The 12529-nt window shown below is 52.0% G+C and overlaps 1 protein-coding gene across 7 annotated transcripts in view; it reads left to right on the top strand.

The window, feature by feature from the left end:
* Positions 1-12529, top strand: part of Shank2 (SH3 and multiple ankyrin repeat domains 2) — a 439464-nt gene that overhangs the window by 172141 nt on the left and 254794 nt on the right. The window lies entirely within an intron of this gene.

Below are 12529 nucleotides of genomic sequence, written 5' to 3'. Positions count from 1 at the left end.
GTGACGAGGGCTCAGGCTAGAGACCCATTCTAACCCAGTCACACCTGTAAAGGGCCTGGTTCAAAATGGAGAAGTCAGAGATTGAAAAATACGAATTTGGGAGGTTGTTCACAGTTTTGTGTGTGACATTACCCCCATTTAAATGCTCTCCCTAGGTCACAAGAAGCCTGTCCAGCCTCCTCTGCGGGCCTCTCCAGTGTCCATGACATGGTACCTTCAATGCCAACTGTCAGTCCCCACTGTAATGTCCTTTGTCCCTCAGTACCTGGAGGCTCTGGCCCCTGCTCTGAACTTAGACCTGTAATCTACAACTTGTTAGACCCAGTCCTCCATGTCCAACACCTGCTGGGGCAGGCTGAGGCCCATGGAAAGGACGTCCGGATCCCAAAATGTTATCAGGAAAGCAGCAGAGGACACACTAGCCCATCATTCTCAAGAACCCCAAATGCAGGGTGAAACGCAGCCAGGGAGGCGGAAAGGCTCCTCTGCCTGCCCACATCTTCAACTGTTGTCAGGGAGACAAGGTGACACAGACTCTATCTCTGTCATTCTCCATGCCATACTGTTCCCACTTCATCCCAACCCCGTGCCCGTGAGCAGGGCCATCCCACTGAGACCCCATGAGAGTAACCAGGCCCAGACCTAGTAACCAATACACCAATGAGTCCAGGACTACCTCTGAAGATGTCCCATGGGGGACACCCTCCTAACGAGTGTTTTTAGAGTGTCCCTGGGTGCATCTTCCTTGTAACAGTTGACTGTCAGATGGTTTTGTTTGGCTGCAGGCCTTCCTCCTGGACACTGGCTGGCAAGGAGTGTGTGTAGCTTGGGGGAGAACGTCTGGTAGCATCACATGAAGGACACCCCTCACCTGACTGTTGGATCTTGCTGGCTGCTTCTCTCCCAGGCCCCACAGCAGTGTCTCTTTCGGCTTTAGGCATGCCTTAGCTTCGTCCGCTAGCTGCATGGAGGAACCGGCATCTATAAAACTCAGATTATAGCTTCTTTGATCCTAGGGTCCCATTAGCTGGGTGGGGGATGGTAGCCCATACTCCACCTCTGAATGCATACGAGCTCCAGGTACAGTCCTGCAAAGCCACAACTGTGCCCAGTTCTCCGTGGCTCCTAAAGCCAGAAGAGACTTTACACAATGTGCTGCTTGTCTCATTCACCATGAAGATACAGAGGTCCAGAGGGAATAATGACTTTGATTCATTATTCATTGTGACAGCTGATCCTTGTCACAATACAAACCTGGATAGGTGTCCTGCAAGACCCATGGTCCCTGCCTTGGCCTTAAGCCTCCAGACCATCTCTGGGGCCCTTCTAGAGAGTATTTCAGCCCCTGTGTAAACCAGAACTCTCCAGTAGCAGAATGTGTATCAGGAACACACACGTGTCTGTCAACTTACTTGACTTTGCACTGTGTAATATGGGGGGGGGGGCTTCTAGGTGAGTCATAATGAGTCTACCCAATAACTTCCCTGTGCAATGGTTGGGACGTTTCTTGGCTTAACATCCCATGGTGGTGGAAGTGAGTCCAGCTCTATTGTGGGAAGCCACTGCAGGAGGCTGGGGCCAGAATTTCAGTAATAAAGTCCAACCCCACAGCACCGCCCAGTGTGGGTCTATGACCATATGGGCACGTGCCCTCCCTGCCTGCAGACCCTGACTGTGCAGGGTGCTGATCAGACCTCCCATGTCCCCTGTTCTTCCCTGGGCTTCGGGATTTTCCTGATGCCAATGGCATCTAATATTAACCAAACCACGAGTGCAGCCCGGAATTTGCTTCAAGGTTAAGTCAGTCATAGTGCCTCTTTAGTTCCCAAAATACAACCGGGCATTTGCATCCAGTAAGGACAAGTTGATTTGAGTCCCAGAACCAGTTCCCAGGAACTTCAAGAGCATTTCTGGGTATCTCTGTACTGCAGGCTCATTTAGCCCAGGCTAGCCCCAAATTTGCTGTAGTGCTGGTTATGATCTTGAACTCCTGATCTTTTGCCTCTACCTCCCAAGTGCTGTAATTACAGGTATGTACCACTATCCTTGGTTTATAGTTTCTGTGGAGCCCAGGGCTTTGTGTGTGTGTGTGTGTGTGTGTGTGTGTGTGTGTGTGTGTAAGCACTTTAGCAACTGAGTTACAGTCCCTGCCCCACCTTAATCTTTGATTGACAGACACAGTGATCAGAACAGCAAGATCGCCTTCCCACTAGTCCCCACTCTGGTCTCCTGGGTCCCTTGGGTAGGAAGTAGTTGGATTCATTTGTTGCAGTGAAATCCCCTCCATGGCTCTGCTCTTTCTTGGTGATGTCAGAAACCTCGTGGCAGGAGCAGAGGCCCTGGGAAGGCTGTTTCCCTGCCTGCCTCTGTGATTGGAAGCCAGGTCACTCATATCAGATACCTGTACATCTAGGAACAGTGACGAGGTGTGCATTCATGCCACTTGCCACTCCTGAGTAGCCCAAAGTAGATAGAAACAGAGGTACTGGGTCCCCGAGGGAAGGGAAGCCCTCAGGAGAAACCCTAATCAATAGTGGCATCTCACTGGCTTGATAATTTAGGATTTGGATATTGGGGTCAGAGTTCTCTAGATGGCTAGAAGTAGAAAGGGGAAGTTTCTAGAAAGAGGAACACCCCTAAAATCTGCACCCAGATTTCCCTCCAATCTCTGACAGGCTTTTGAGCTACCATATATGTGCAGGGCAAGAAATGAAGGGGCCAGTGGAAACCAGCAACTTGAACTTGAAGTGTCCAAGGAGATGTCAGGGCTTTCCATTGCAGAGGCAACAGTGGAGAGGTGAGTCCTGCCTTGAGCTGTCTACAGGAACCCTGGAAGGGAGGTCAGAGTCAGAACTCAGCCCAAGACCAAAGCAATAGACAGACTGCCCCCCCACCCCGCCAGAAGAATCCTGGAACAGCCTTTATGGGACAGGACATTCTGCCAGTGATTTTACTTGCTGCTAGAAACACTCAACACTCTCTGGAGGAAGATAACAGAACACAGTGTGTGCAGCAAGAACACACACAGTTTGTGCTGCATCTGATACAGCATTCAAGGAGGAATTGGAAGCCACCAGATACACAGAGAATAAGAGCATTTTGCCATGTGTGAGCATTCATCTTGACCACCAATGTGGAGAGCAGCATCTAGGAGATGCCTCCATATGCCTCTGGGAGGATTGTTTTCTGAGAGGTTTAACAGAACAGGAAGACCCACCCTAGATGTGGCCGGGTCCAGAACTTAATGGAAAGGAGAAAGTGAGCTGAGTACCAGCATTCATCTCTCTCAGCTTCCTGATTGTGGACAGCATGTGAGCATTGCCTCACATTCCTGCTGCCGAGTCTTCCCCACCAGATTGGACTGTACCTTAAGCCAGTGAGGCCAGATAAGCCTTTCCTTCCTCATCTGGCTTCTGTCGGGCACCTACATCCATGGTCTGGCTCCCACCATGCCAAGCGGTGGGCTCATCCAGAACTGTAAAAGGCCCCTCTCCACCCCAGACCTTCCAAAAGGCCCCAGGTACAGGAAGAAGTATTCATGATGTGAAGAATTCTAGAAATAGTCAGCTTTCATAGTGAAGGGCTCAGTTCTTATAAAGCCCAGCGTGAGGTGGGAGAAAGCCTTCATTTATCTACTTGTTTATTGGATAAGCACTTGAAGGCATCTCTGAAGGCAGCTGGGCTCAGTACAGTGAATAAGACAGACGCTTTGCTGAGGAAGAAAGGCAGGATGAAGTCTTAAGTAATGGGTAGGACGGAACGTAAGATGGTTTCTGTAGTAGCTTGTCCGTGTTACGCGCAAGATGCTGGAGGCAAGTTTATAAAGAAAAAGAGGAGGATTATTCAGCTGACAGTTCAGAAGGCTGGGAAACCACATGATACAGAAGTGGAGGGAGAGCGATCCTCTCTGGTGTCTTGTCTTAGAAGACCATGAATCGCGAGTCCCCTTCTTCGTGGGCTCACCTAACTCCGACCTTTCCAGCAACCCTGTCTACAGATACCATCACACAAAGCATCAGGGCTTCAGAACACAAACTGAGGGACGTTAGCCTTCAGTATGGAGGCCAGGTTTTTCTAGTTATGCTTGATGGTCGCAGCTGCTGTGTGGGGCTGTCGCTTGGTGTCATGCAGTCACAGTGGCCCCGCAGTGTGGCCCTGGCTCCTACAGTCCAGCCTTATTCTCCAGCATATGGGGAGGGCCTATGAGGAGGAAGCAGTGGTTGTGTAGGTCAGGGTAGCTCTTGTGGCAAAGTTCTTCCTAGAGGCCTCTAAGAGTCTATCCAGAACAATGGTGGCCAGAAAGCCTCAATTCATTCTCCTTAGTAACTGAGAGCTGGGTCTGTGTGCCACATATGGAGAAGCTGGCAAACCATGTGATGGTCAGCTCTCTACCATGCTGCCCTGGGCAGGATGCAGCTACCTGATTATATGTTGGACATGCAGAGGAATACCTGCCTGAGCCTCTGGAGTCCCTGAGTTACCTCGTAAGACTTCCTGCCAAGGAGACTGGTGGCAGGCAGCCCATGCCACATGCTTGTGATGGGAAGATGCTGAGCTACATAGTTTGGGTGAGCTCAGCGCCCGCTCCCCATCTCCAGAAAGGCTGAGGGTGAATCCAGTCTCTCCGGGTCTTAAAGCCCTTCCCAGGCTTTCTCTCCCTCAAGACACTCAGGGACCTTAGGAGGCAGAACTGGGTGGGGGGTGCTCCCACAGATGAGGAAACTGTATCTTGACATCCCACTTTGAGCCATACATTGATCTAGGATGCCTGTCTGCTAGCCTCAGGCTCAAATTTTATGAATTCCTAGGAGTTGGACAGAAGGACCCATCAGGGCTAGAAGCTGGGGAAGGAGGGCGGCTGTACGGACTTGGCTCCCAGGCTGAGGACTGTCCTCTGCTAATCAGTGCGGCTGGTAATTGTCTAACTCCCTGCAGACAGCTATCTTTGTCTCTCTGAAGTCTACAGGGGACCTTCGAGCGTCCTTCCATCTTGGGGGAGGGGTTCCTGCGGGAAGGCAGGACTCTAGGGCTCTCCTGGGGGAGCCAAACAGGTGGGGTCTTCTGCTCCTTGTAGAAGCCAGAAACCTGATCCTCTGTCCACCAGAAGCTTCCAGGGCTCAGAGACAGACCTGTGTGGGAAAAGACTGGGCCTGATAAAAGGATGCTAGCTAGGTCCAGAGGGGATGTGGAGGTGATGTTTGAATCCAGAATGGGGTCAGAAAGTGAGTTTTACCAGCCTTAGGGGCCAAGTGTAGAGCTCCTGAGCAGGCAGGGCAAGATTGGGTCTGACTGGTGGGGCACCATTTGACACCTAGGATCCCTCTGAAATGTATCTCAGTCTCTCTTACCTCTCTCATCAGCCCACCTCAGGCCCAGAGGCCTTGCGCTGGCTGTAGTCCTGGGCATATAGCCCAAGGCAGTGCCAGGTTACACGCCAGAGGCTCTTCCCTGGCTCCCACCTGGCCCCTCAACACCTGTCCCCAGACTAGTTCCACTCCTTGGCGACACCACTCACCCCAGCTGCCATGCATCTTCCAAAAGTTGAGCCCCTCAGAGGCTTCTGCCAGGAATGGTGCAGACGCCGCAGACACCCACATCTTTGTGCAAAGCTAACCCCATGTTACTGCTGAGACGCCTTTTAATATCTGGCCTTATTTATATGGGTATGACTCATTCACCAATTACCGTGAGATGGAGATACTTTGCCTACTAATATTTAAATTGCAGTTATCTGAAGCTACGGGAAAAGGAAGCAAGGTCTGCTGGTTTGCGTTTGGCGGGGATGGGTTAGAAGATTCGGGCTCTGGCCCCTACCTGCCCAGTTGCCTCTGCCTCTGCCTCCCTGCTCCAGTCAGACCCTGCTGACTAGAGCGTCCTATGCCTTGGGTATCTCCCTTCTGACATTTGGTGGAGTTGGGGTCTGATGGATCACTGAGACCCTCTGGAGCTTCTCCTAGACCTCTCAGCTCCCAATGGGTCTCTGTCAGATCAGGAAACAGAGCAGGCTCTGTGGCAGTGTTGAAAGCCGTTCAGGTACTCCCCTGCCTCTACAGCCCTGTCTCTTTCTGTTTTACCCTCCTCCCCTGGAATAAGGACCAGTGGAACAGAACCTCAGGAGGCTTAGGTGGGAAAATAAGGATTTTCTCAGGGAATAAGGGTGTGGTGTGCCATGACTGGGAAGTTTGACTGGTGGCATTTTCTTCCCTTCTGGTGGCACCATAAGGCTTTGCACCCTGAGGTCTTTTTCTGGCCTGAGTTGAAGAGAAGCATGGAGCCTCACGCACATAGCCAGCTTGCTCTCAGTGCCAACCCTCGGTGCATCCTCAGAACACAGCCTTGAACTGGCTGAGGCAGGTCTCTCTAGCGGAGGCTCTGGGGGTATCACATGTACAGTGAGTGAGGGAGCACCCTCCTGTCTTCCATGAGGGCCTAGTTGATTACCCCATCGTTGACATATGCGGCCACTCAACTTTTTAGGAGACCTGGAGACCTTGAAACCTGCCCCTCGCACACCCTGAGGCCTGTCCTTAGCACATTTTCACAGTAACCTCAGTGATGAACAGCCATGTCTAGCTTCATGTATGATCATGTGACAGCTACTATGTGCAGTGTGAGAGCTCTGTGCTCAGCAGGTAACTCACCCCTGCATAGGCCCCCAAAACACATTGGCTGGTGGTTCAGAGTTCTGGGGTTTAAAAACTTTTCTGTGGCTAATGCAGTGCTCTGGTGACACTTGGCCCCAGGAAGTCCTATTACAGATGTGAGAGATGTACTTGGGGTCCATGGATCCGATTTCCCTCTAGTAGCCAGGGACCTTGAGGACAGTCTGGCCTGGGATCCAAACTCCTGGACTTCCTCAACCAGAGCCTTGGTTATCAGTAAGAGGGCACTATAGCCAGGAAGGCAGGAGACAGGGAGCTGGACAGGGGATGATGGTTAACTGGGGGGCAGACCCAGGACCCTGCTGCCAGCCTGGGCTGTGAACTGCTTGACAGAGCATCCACCCTGCAGTCCACAGATAGGGCAGAGAGTTGGAAGCAGTGGCACCAAGTAGGCTCCATGTGGAACCTGGTTCTGCTTCTGCTACTGCCTTACAGGACGCTCCCCATATCAGAATATTCTTTACTCTGAGAATCAGGTGGGTGAGTCTAGGTGGCATTAGAAGCTAAGGATAGGCCCTGGCTTTCTTGCAGCAGGTACTATAAGGCTTCAGGAAGCTCTACAAATACTGTGAGGATTCTGGAAATTGAGTTCTAGTGCTTCTGTTCAAGTGACAAGGACAGGGACATCCTTAGAGCCCTCTAGGACAGGCCTTCCCAGGTCCCCAGGTAGCTCCTTGGTGTGGCAGTGTGGCATGCCTCAGCTCAAGCCCTGGGTAGGGGTGGGGTAGAGCAATGGGTCAGCTGTGATTCATGTCGCTTAAATAGGACCGGAGACAGACTAGCTTGTTGTACCTGGAACCCAGTGGGTGGGAACTGGGCTCTTCACCCATTCATTCAGTTTCCTGTATGTTGGGAATTCCCAGCTCCCAGTTTCAGGGCAAGGGGAAGCACTGGCATCTCTTAGCACCATGAAAAGCCCGACTGTTGCACTGGGAATCCTGAGGGGTAGTGTCTCCAATGACAGGCTCAGCCAGGGAGATATCTTGGAGGCGGGTAACACCCTGAAAGATAACGGAGGTATTTGGACATGCTAAGGTGGGTGTTTGGCTTTCAGTGTGGGGGAGGGGCTTGCCCACCGTCTTTCCACCTGCTGACTTGTAGTGTGGTTTGGTTGGGATCTTGTCGTTTTGAAGTAGGGTATCACGTAGCCCAGTCTGGCCTCAGACTTGCTGTGTGTAGTTGAGGATGACTTTGGAATCCTAATCCACCCGCCTTCATCTCATGAGTGCTGGGATTGTGGGTGTGAGTTATATCAACTATGCCGGCTTTGTGCTGTGCTAGGGATCGAACCCAGCCAGGGCATGTTAAGCAAACTGAACCATGTCCTCGGATTCCATTACACGTTCTAATGACCTATATTACTCAGCCGTCACTGACAGCACTGTTGCAAATAGAAGTGCACTTGAACCCCTACCACTCTCGATGAAACAGCTCTGGTCACGTCCTTTTATACAGAACCAGGAGTACAAAGAGTGGGGGTGACTTTTCTGGAGTCAGAGCCTCCCTCCCCACTGGGTAGTTCTTCTCCAAAGGACTGTACGTGGGAACACCTTGCTTTGTCCTGCAAACATGGACTCAGGTAACCCCACAGCCAAGTACTGGGAATCTCCTAGTTACTCTGGTTCTGCCTGGCGGGGAGGGGAACCGAGGGTCAAGGGAGTTCCTGACCAGGCAGCCCATGGCTACAGAGTACAGTGCCTCAGCCCACATTGCCTGGCTCCCATACCCCTCACTGAAGGCGCATCTAGGGGAGACACGCTTGTCATCAGCAGCAAGCACTTCCGAGTCTCACCACGTGCCGGTAGCACCTGCCACATCCTCCCTGCCAGGACTTGAGAGCCTCAAAATGTTCTGATGCACGGAGAGCCTTTTTTTGTACAAGAAGTAAAATTATTTTCCAGCCTGTTGTCAGGCAGCCGTCAAAAGACATGGAAATGCAGGGCTTAGTGGGTCTCTGAGAGGAAGTCCCATGGCCAGGGATGGGTGTAGGAATGCAAGCTGTTGGCCATGCAGGCCGTGGAGTGATGATTTGGGGCTCATTCAGGGGTCACTGTGTCACTGTCTTCCTGAAACTGGTTCCAAGGGTATAGTCTGATTTTTTTCAAGTATGCATGGACACTGAGTGGTGGCAGACACTAATGGTACCCACCTTCTGCAGGACGGGAGTTCAGGTAGGCAGCTCCATGGTTGTGTTCCTAGACAGCTGCTCTCTGCCATCTCTACATCGTGTACTGCCCTGTTCTGCCATCTGGAATAGAACCAGGTTGGTGGATGTAGATGTAGGATGCTTATAGATGGAGGAGTGTCCACTCAGAAGGCTGAGGCAGGAGGAGGGGGAGTTTCAGGCCAGGTTGAGCTACGGACTGAGACCCTGTCACTAAAGGCAAAAGAGAAAACCAGGAGGAAGTGGGTGCTTAGTGCCCTTAGCTTTTAGACTGTGGTATCGTCACGCCTCCAGGACCCAGGCACCCTGCACAGCCTCAGAAAATCTCTAGAGAGTTCTACGGCTGCTCTCAGGGACCCCAGGATGGGGATGCTCCCAGAGCATTCCAGAAATCTCAGACCCCACCATGAGAAAACGTACTGTGAGCAAAGAACCTCTAGCAGTCCTAAAGAGAAACAGCTTTTGGATTTATCTCTCCTTTAATTTTAATTTTTAATTCCCACACTGTAGTTTCCGCTGTCCTTAAGGATGGCATCAGTGGTGCCCAGGGGTCTGCAGTTTGGTACCAGCCTCAGTCAACACCACCACAACTTTCCACAGAAGCTTGGGTCAGCACTGGGGACCTGGGCCCCCATGGTTAGGAGGGAGAAAGACCCCAGGGAATAGAGTGGACTGCGCTGTTCTAGGAGAGGAGGGCCTGGGCTCGCTGTCTGTTGACAGACTTCTAAGCACAGAGCCACAGTGGTGTAAGCCAGACCACGACTGCTCACATGGGCTCCTTATTCACACTGATGATCATGGCTGATGTCTTGCCAGCCAGGCATGCTGAGAGGTCACTGGCTGTAATAGCATCATAGGATGAGGGATAAAATAAACACCCTGTGTTCATTTGTTGTCTGAAGCCAGGAGAGATTCAATGGTAGGGGTGGGGTACAAAGCTAATATCTCCTTAGGGTAGGGATGCCATGTCCTTCCTCTGACAGCAAGAATCACCGCCTGCAGGTAGAGACCCCTTTGTTGCTGGTGTTTTTCAAGGACAGCACGATAGGAGGACTGTATCAGAAGTGGCCCACTCCCAGAGCAGGAATTCTCAGGGTGTACTATGAGACACCCCCAGTTCTCCACAACCGAGTCTACCCCAGACCGAGTAGCCAGGACTCTGCCTGTTCCGATCTCACAGTCCCCAGCTCACCTGTCTACAGTCCCACTTGCCACAGCCACAACACAGGGTCACCCCCACTCCATGCTTGGCTGCTCTCAGCCTTGTCGGGGAAGGTTCTTTTAGCAGTGGACGATGGTAAATGCAACCTCGCAACTGGTCGGTGCTGAAAATGAGTGGCAGTGAAAACTTGGCCCTGCGTGGGATGTGGGACCTCTATCATAACCCCTCTGCACCTCCCCCACCACCGAGGCTCAGGGAACACCATGGAAGGAAGAGCAGACGGACTGTATCACGAGAGGATATGTGGAGGCTTGTGAAATACTGTCGCTTGGACATGGCACAGTCGTTGCTCCGCGAACTCCCCGCAGCAATGGTTGTGGCCTGTATAAGACCGTTATAAGGCCAAGCTAGCCAGAATTGCAGTGTGGATGGCAAGGAGCTCATGAGCTCCCTCCCTGCTGAAGGGCTATTAGCCCTGGATGGCTGCTGGGTGAGGGAGAACCATTTTGTTAATGAATTTTAACAGGGAAAAGAAAGACCTGATGTTGGATGTCCAAGAGAAGATAGTGGGGTCACTGGGGTGAATATGACCAAAATGCATTGTAAAGGGAAAAGAAAAAAAACTGTCTAAAGGTGTCTGGAGAGAGCATCCATTGGTGTGGGATCACAATGTGTGTGTGTGGGGGGGTCCTTTGTCACATCATTTTCTGTCTGTAGTGTGGCTATTTCCCCTGACTGCACGTGATATCCATTGCTACACCTGTTGCCCTCATGACCAGCACAGCTCACTCTCCACAGACTGATGGGACGTGGAATTCAGGCTTGGCTCTGGCTGCCACTGAGGGAGCTGGATAGAGACACTGTTCTGCTTGGTAAAATTCCCAGCTCTTCTCCTTGGATAGCCCAGGGCCCTGCACATTTCCGCAGCAGTTTCTACTTGCGAACAAATGCACCCAAAGGAGCAGCTACCTCATGTATGACTGGCGGTGATGGCAGCTGGGGACTTGGTATCTGGGCCATGTGACACTGCTACCTGGCTGGAGTTTGGGACTTTGGAGTTCTACTCTAGGGAAGATGGGACAGACACCTGCTTATCCCTTGGTCTTTTGACATATCTGAGACCCAGGATGGAAAAGAAGGTTCTGTCATGTTCTGTCATCTCCTTGATTCAGAGAGGGTATAGCGTGTCCAGGGACGAGGTCTCCTTCCACCTCCACCCAAGGTCAGTGTGAGATGTAGGATCTTGGAGTGGGGGCATGACTGGCACAAAGCCTGGCCTCTGGCTTCACAACACAGTTGTGGGCACACACTTTGTATCACACAGTGGCCAAGGAGTTGCCAGAGCAGTGGGTGGCAGGGAAACTTGGCTTGGGTGCAGCTTTGCGCTTTCTGGATGATATTGATCCCCAACAGATGGAACAAGCTCTGAGCATCGCTGGTGTCCCGGAGAGTTCCCAGTGCTCTGACGAGCCCCCTGAGTCCATGTGCTGAGGGGCGTGACTGGCAGGGTCCCTGGCCTGTGATATGGGGCTTCCTATATGCGTGGACACTGCTGTCACCACCCCAGTCTGGCCTCCAGCCAGTGTTCCATGATGATCTAGAAACCTCCATGTTGAAACTTTCCTACTCTATCTTTAGTTCATCCCTTGAAGCTGCGTCCTCATGGGTGATACTGTGGGCAGAGGTCCTCCTGGAAGCTGCTCAGCCTGGCCCAGAAGGTCCAAGTGGCTGCAGAAGCCACATGCATGATGTTGCAATAAGCACTAGACAGCTGCTCCATCTCTAAGCCAGCACAAGTCTCAGGAACCCTTGTGATGTCACCCGACTGTGACACTACAGGGGAGGATGTCACCCAGGCGGTTTTGACATGGCTGACGACCGTGTGGGCCCAATGGAAATGATGTTTAAATGCTCAGCCGACATGAAGCTCACACACAGACACACATAGTGAATCAGGCAGTCTCTCCCTTCCCAGAACCCAGACAACGCCTGGCACAGCGTCGGCCATCCTGAGCATGCTGAGGAAGGAAAGTGCCACTGCTTGGGCATACCAGCCTGCTCTTCCTTACACCGCCATTTTTGTTGACATAAACTGTGTCAGCCATATGGAACTGAATTCAGTGCTCCAGTTGCTTTTTCCTGTCTCTTCCTTTTCCTTTTCTCCCCCACCCCCCTGGGTTTGGGAAGCTGTTCTCTTAGCAACCGCAGAAGCTCACATTTAATTACTGCCCCAGTGGCAGATGCACCCCCTGCAAAGTCTGACCCTCACACTCGCTCCTGCTTTGGAAGCACCTTCACCCTGGCGTGGACATCATTCCCCACCCTACCCATCTTTGCTTGCTCCCCCACCACCCATCTCGCTCTGTTTGCTATACAGATAGAACTTTCTGAAGACAGCAGTTGGGGAGATCTTCCCTTGCTTCTAGACTTCTGTTGGGGTGCGAATGCCAGAGGCATGTGGGGAAACAGCTCTGAAGGGCCCACTTTTGCCAACTGCCCCCCCCAACTAGGGTGCTTTGTCTCTGACTATCTGGTCAGTTA

The sequence above is a fragment of the Myodes glareolus genome, chromosome 7 (genome assembly GCF_982192425.1).
Source record: "Myodes glareolus chromosome 7, mMyoGla1.1, whole genome shotgun sequence".
NCBI lineage: Eukaryota > Metazoa > Chordata > Mammalia > Rodentia > Cricetidae > Myodes > Myodes glareolus.
Note: the sequence above shows the minus strand (reverse complement) of the source record. Positions and strands in the feature narration are given on the sequence as shown.